This window comes from Bos indicus x Bos taurus, chromosome 23 (genome assembly GCF_003369695.1).
Source record: "Bos indicus x Bos taurus breed Angus x Brahman F1 hybrid chromosome 23, Bos_hybrid_MaternalHap_v2.0, whole genome shotgun sequence".
Lineage (NCBI taxonomy): Eukaryota > Metazoa > Chordata > Mammalia > Artiodactyla > Bovidae > Bos > Bos indicus x Bos taurus.
In genome coordinates, this window is record NC_040098.1 from 30,187,785 (window position 1) to 30,194,956 (window position 7,172).

The following is a 7,172-nucleotide window of genomic DNA, read 5'->3' on the forward strand; positions in this document are numbered from 1 at the left end:
TGGAAGACCCCGTGAAGGAGGAAATGGCAACCCACTCCAGTATTCTTGCTTGGAGAATCTCATGGACAAAGGAGCCTAATAAGGTACAGTCCAAGGGTCACAAAGAGTCAGACACAACTGAAGCAACTTAGCACACAGGCACTCTGTTTTACAAAGAGTAAACAATTTGAGAAGCAGTATAAATTTGCTATGGAGAAGGCAATGGCACCCCAGTCCAGTACTTTTGCCTGGAAAATCCCGTGGATGGAGGGACCTAGTAGGCTCTCCAATTTCTCATTACCTATTTATTTACGCCTCTGAAGAGTTCTTCAGATATCTTCAAGTCAGAGCCTCCTTCACATCACCCTCCTCAAGGCCCCTTTTACTTCCTTGTTCCTCAAAGTATAGATCAGCGGATTTAGCACAGGAGTGACCACACTGTACATAATGGCAATGATCTGATCCTGATCCATGGAGCTACTTGAGGCTGGATGAATGTAAACAAAAAAACCAGGGACGTAGAAAAGAACAACTACCAAGAAGTGGGAGGCACAAGTAGACAGTGCTTTATGAAGCATGCTGCAAGAATGGGTCTTGAAGAAAAGATAGATAATAACATAGAAATAGGACAGGAATGTTAGAAAAAATGAGCCCATGGCAATGGTGCCTGTGACAGTATTGAGCAGCCATACATTGAGCTTAACAGTCCCACAGGCCAACTCCAGCAACAGCTTAACATCACAGAAGAAGTGATGGATATGGTTGGAACCACAGAAGTTTAAGTGAGAGGTCATTACTGAGTGCAGCAGGGCATGGAAAAAACCAGTGATCCAGACAGTGACAGCCATCTGGATACAGACTTGATGATTCATGATAAGAGTATAATGAAGTGGTTTGCAGATAGCTACAAAGTGGTCAAAGCCCATTACAGCCAGCAACATGGACTCTGTGCTGCCCAGGAAGTGGAAGAAATGAAGCTGGCTTATGCATCCCAAGAAAGAAATTGCTTTGTGTGTAGAGAGGAAGTTCCCCAGCATCTTTGCAGAGTCACTGTGGAGTAGCAGATATCCAGACATGACAGGTTTCCCAGGAAAAAATACATAGGAGAATGCAGTCTTGAATCAGAGATGACAACCATCAGGATAGCTCCATTTCCAGCCAAGCTGACAATGTAAGTTGCAAGGAAAATCACAAAGAGAACAGGCTGCAGTACTTGGATGTCTGTCACTCCTAGGAGGAGAAATTCAGTGACTGATGTTCGATTCAGCATCACTTGAAAGAAAAAAAAAAATAACATATGGAATGCTATCTCTGATGGGAACCAGTTTCCCGCAGCTGAGGATTTTCCCATCTAGACAATAATATTTTGAGGTAGAGCGGTGGTGTTTTAAATAGTCTGAGCAGCACAGATTATACAATATTTGGACCACTAGATTATTAATTATTAACATTATATGCCATTTATGGACTGTTACTCAAACACTTTGTTTTTTATTTGACATATCTTTTCAAATATATATATACATCTTTTCAAGAAAAAATCTTTTCTTTTTTCCAGGGATTTAGAGCAAATTGCCAGCCTACCATCTTTTCTGATAAAGACCTGTCTTTTATCATCGTAAGATCTAACAGAGGGTAAATTGTTAAGCTCTCAGCCACACTACTGTCTCTTGACTTAGTACAAAATCATTTGAAGGGTTTTTAACCTAAGAAACATTGACAGTGAGGGAATAATAAGAGCTATAAAGAACTCTCAATGGAGATGTAAACATTAGAGTGCTTGCTATTAAAAGGAATCATTCAATATTTGGGAAACTCATGAAAGGAGAAGACAAAGATATGATGTGACTAGAATAAAAAAGTGAATTTAGTAGGGAACATTTCTAGAAATCCCATGAGATTATCACCTTTAAATGTAGTGAGAATTTTGAGAAATTATTTGATATTAATACATGTTTATTGAAGGCTGGCTTTAAGGAATTAAGAGTAACTTTCCTTGATAGCCATGTATATATTGTATATGGTTAAACTTAATCATTCTTGGTTATGATACACATATGCCAAGCATTGCTTTTGGTTCTCTACTTACAAAACAAAACTGTATCAAAAGTTCAATTGGGGTAAAAAACTTTTTCCTAACATTTAAAGAAAAGAGCAATCAGACTTTCTGTACTAAATATTTATTTCACTGCATCCTGAATATTTATCAACTATATATTTACTTTGAAAAATATCTAGAGATATGGCAAAAAAAAATGTAGCTAGTAAAAAGTCTTCATAATCCACAAACACAATATCCATCATAAGATAGGAATTCAGCTCTAAATCCTTGGCATGTAAATTTAATACAGGCAGGAAGACAGAGAATATGGGCAACTCTTCAGCCTGTCTCCTGGTTCATTCTCCTACCTGATTGACTGTTCAAATCCACAGTTAAGAAGGCATCTCAGGTTGACATTCCTGAAAAGTAAATAGTAGAAAAAATTTTAAATGAATAGAGTAGAAAAGTATTTGACATGATAGTTTATATTGGAATTACAGTATAAGATCTTCATCATCTGAAACCTCTTTTTTCTAAAATTTTGCCTGTCTTTCATGATCCACGGATCTTTAGATACACAAACCCTGTGAGAGAGTGTCCCTGGGGTTTGGGAGGATTATTGAAAGAATAAACAAGTTACCTTTCTATACCTGCAATATAAGAAAATTCTCCTTGGAGGATTCCTATCTTGAGTTCCATTTTTTTCATTGGTCCTGTTTTCTTTCCTTATTATGTTTCTTTCTCAGGTTCAGAACCATAGATAGTACAGTTTCAAGAGCCTCAGGAATTCTTAAATTACCTTTCATTTCCTGGGACAGAGAGATGGATATACTTTCTCATCTTGGGGACTTCCCTGGAAAAACTTTGTATAAAATGGTAGGAAATTGGGCAATGACAGTTAAGGAATGAGGGCCAGTCATATCCCATGGATCCATACAGAAAGATGATTATCTTTTAAATATTCTACTAATTTTTTACTGTGGTTCTATGGAAAACAAAAAAAAGTAAGAGGAAGAAGTAGTATTGCTTTTGTTCTTTCCAAATCTGACTCTTCACAGTTAGTAATAATGTTAAAATATTTTCTTTAATTTTGGAATCCCCAAAATTCATATTTCTCTCTAGGAGAATGAGACTTGTCTCTCCAAAGTATCTTCGCTTCTTGCTGTATCATTTGTGTTCAGTTGCTCAAGTCATGTCTGGCCCTTTAGTCCCCAATGGACCCAGCAGTCTCCTCTGTCCATGGGATTTTCCCAGCAAGAACACTGGAGTGGGTTGTCATGCCCTCCTCCAGGGGTCTCTCTGACCTAGGGCTCAAACCTGCATTTCCTGCATTGCAGGCAGTTTCCTTACCTGCTGGGCCATTGGGGAAGCCCTGCTGTATCTTTGGTGCAAAGTAATTGCGGTTTTTGCATTGTTGTTTGATATTGTAATTCATTCTTAAATTAGTGTTCTCAGCTGGTAAAGAATCCACCTGCAATGTGGGAGACCTGGGTTTGATCCTTGGGTTGGGAAGATACCCTGAAGAAGGGAAAGGCTACCCACTCCAACAGTCTGGTCTGGAAAATTACAAATAAATAAACATTTATCATTGGGAATTTTTAGTTGTATTCAATTTTTTTTTCTATAAAAGTATTGTTTATATTCAGAATTTACCTTGATACATTCTTTATGGATTGATTGCTGTGCCTAAAGACATTGATTTTTAAAAAATATTTAAAGCTGAACGCACTTTACTTTTTCATTTTAACGTTTAATGTAGAAAATTTTAAACTTTCAGAAAAATGCAGACAGTGGTGTAAAACCCTCCTGTAGCTATCATTCTGCTTTGACATCAACATTTTGCCAATATTGTGCCAAATATCTAGCATTCCTTTTTTCCTGGAATAATTTAAAGAAAGTTTTAGACATTGTGTATGTATTGTGTTATATAAACTATGCAACGGAGAAGGCAATGGCACCCCACTCCAGTACTTTTGCCTAGAAAATCCCATGGAGGGAGGAGCCTGGTGGGCTGCAGTCCATGGGGTCGCTGGAGTCAGACATGACTGAGCGACTTCACTTTCACTTTTCGCTTTCATGCATTGGAGAAGGAAATGGCAACCCACGGTAGTGTTCTTGCCTGGAGAATCCCAGGGACGGGAAGCCTGGTGGGCTGCCGTCAATGGGGTCGCACAGAGTCGGACATGACTAAAATGAAGCAACAACAACAAAACTAAGCGATCATTCATTTCAAATGTAAATATTTATTATACTCTCAAATTTATGAAAACATTTTTATAAAACATATCCACCATGCCATTATGATACTTCCCACAATTATCAACATAGCACAAAAACACAAAGAAATAGAAGATTCTGAAAAATGAGGCATTAAAAATGAAAAAATGCGGAGGAGCCAAGATGGCAGAGGAGTAGGACCGGGAGAACACTTTCTCCCCCACAAATTCATCAAAAGAGCATTTAAACGTCGAGTAAATTCCACAAAACAACTTCTGAATGCCGGCAGAGGACATCAGGCACCCAGAAAAGCAACCCAACTCTTCGAAAGGAGGTAGGAAAAAATATTAAAAACAAAAAAAAAGAGACAAAAGAGGGAGGGACAGAGTTCCGTCCCGGGAAGGGAATCTTAAAAAGAGAGAAGTTTCCAAACACCAGGAAACCTTCTCACTGCCGAATCTGTGCCGAGCTTTGGAAGCATAGAGGGCAACATAACAGGGAGAAAAAATAAATAAACAATTAAAACTCGCAGATTGCGAGCCCTACAGTAACTCCCCCAGCGGAGAAGCAGCACAGACGCCTGCATCCGCCATTAGCAAGCCGGGACTGGGCAGGGAGGCGCGGCGTGGGCTGCATCGCTGAGAGTAAGAATCTGGCCTGAATACCCTGAGCGCTATCTGAGTGAAATAATTTGGGCTAGCAAACCAGACTGTGGGATATCTACCACGCGAAAAGCCAGCCCTAACCTGAGACCGCCAGGCCCACGCACGGAACAAAGGACTGAACAGAGATAGCCGGCTGCAGATCTTCCCCCTCCGGTGACAGGCAGCCAGAGCCGGAAGGGGGCAATCGCAGCCCCAGAGAGACATTATCTATAAAACTGTAAGCAGGCTTCTTTGCTAACTAAAACTTCTTGGGGGTCTGGACGGTCAACATCTGCCTGAGAAGGGGCGCCGGTTTTACACCCAGATAACCGAGTGGCGGGGAGGCGATAAGTCGCAGCATTGGCGCTCGCCAAACACCTCATCACCTGAGCTGCTCGGACCTGGGAAGAGCACAAAATGCAGGCCCAACTGAGTCTGCGCCTCTGAGGACTACCCGAGTGCCTGAACCTGAGCGGCTTGGACCTGGGAGGTGCATGCAGCCCAGGGCCAGCCTTGGATTGTTCGCGGCGGAACAACCTAGAGTCCGAGCAGTGTGGACAGGGATGCTACACGCGCCGTGAGCGGGGGCAGACCCAGGGTGGCTGAGGCACTGCGAGCCCACGCCAGTGTTATTTGTTTGCAGCATCCCTCCCTCCCTCCCCACAGCGCGACTGAACAAGTAAGCCTAAAAAAAAAAAAAAAAGTGTCCTCCACCGTGCCCTTTGTGTCAGGGCGGAAACCAGATACTGAAGAGACTAGCAAACAGAAGAAGATATAACAGAGGGAAACGCCTTGGAAGCTACAGGCAATAGATCAAAACCCTGTGGTTACTACGGACTACATAGGAAGGGGCCTATAGATCTTGAGAAATATAAATCTGACCAAGGAACTAGCCAAAAATGAACTGAACCCACAACACCCACAAAAAAAACCCCAAAAAAGTCCTAGATATATTTTTATTATTTTTACGATCATTCTTTCTTTTTTTTTAATTAAAAAAATTTTTTTAAGTCCTCTATTGTTCCTTTAATTTTCACTTTTATAACCTATTACTTTGCAAAAAAAAAAAAAAAAAGACCCTATTTTTTTCTTCTTCAGCAAACTTCATATATATATATTTTATAATTTTTTGACCTTTTTTTTTGTTTGTTTTCTTTGGTTTTGTTTTTTTCTTCTTTTCTTTAACACTGTATTTTTGAAATTCCAAACTCTACTCTAGATTTTTAATTTTTGCTTTTTGGTATATGTTATCAATTTTGTACCTATAGTTTTTTTTTTATATAATTTCTGTGACTTTTTTTTTTTTCCTTCTTCTCTGTTTCTTTCTCTTCTTCTTTTATATAACATTGTATATCTGAAATTCCAAACTTTAGATTTTTAATTTATGCTTTTTGGTATTTGATATCAATTTTGTACCTGTATTTTCTTTATAATTTTTGTGACATTGTTCGTATTTGTTTGTTTGTTTTCTCTCTTTATTTTTCTTCTTCTTCTTCTTCTTTTTTTTTTAAATTGTATTTTTGAAATTCCAAACTCTACTCTAGATTTTTAATTTTTGCTTTCTGGTATTAGTTATCAATTTTGTACCTGTACCTTCTTTATAATTTTCGTGACCTTGTTTGTTTTTGTTTGTTCGTTTTTTCTCTCTTTCTGTTCCTTCTTCTTTTCTTTAACATCGTAGTTTTGAAATTCCAAACTCTACTCTAGATTTTTAATTTTTGCTTTCTGGTATTAGTTATCAATTTTGTACCTGTACTTTCTTTATAATTTTCGCGACCTTGTTTGTTTTTGTTTGTTCGGTTTTTCTCTCTTTCTTTTCCTTCTTCTTTTTTTTAACATCGTATTTTTGAAATTCCAAACTCTACTCTAGATTTTTAATTTTTGCTTTTATGTATTTGTTACCAATTTTGTACCTTTAAGGACCCAATCTTCAGGACCCATTTTTCACTAGGGAGTGAGATTACTGGCTTGACTGCTGTCTCTCCCTTTGGACTCTCCTTTTTCTCCACCAGGTCGCCTGTGTCTCCTCCCTAACCCCTCTCTACTCTACCCAACTCTGTGAATTTCTGTGTGTTCCAGACAGTGGAGAACACTTAGGGAACTGATTACTGGCTGGATCTGTCTCCCTCCTTTTCATTCCCCCCTTTTATCCTTCTGGCCACCTCTGTTACCTTCCTCCTTCTTCTCTTCTCTGTATAACCCCGTGAACATCTCTGAGTGGTCCAGTTGTGGAGTGCACATAAGGAAATGACTACTGGATAGCCCACTCTCTCCACTATTGATTCACCTCC

The 7,172-nt window shown here is 39.2% G+C and overlaps 1 pseudogene; it reads right to left on the minus strand.

Annotated features, from left to right (window-relative positions):
• Positions 1 to 323: 323 nt before the first annotated feature.
• Positions 324 to 1,249, minus strand: LOC113881193 (annotated as a pseudogene).
• Positions 1,250 to 7,172: the final 5,923 nt, after the last annotated feature.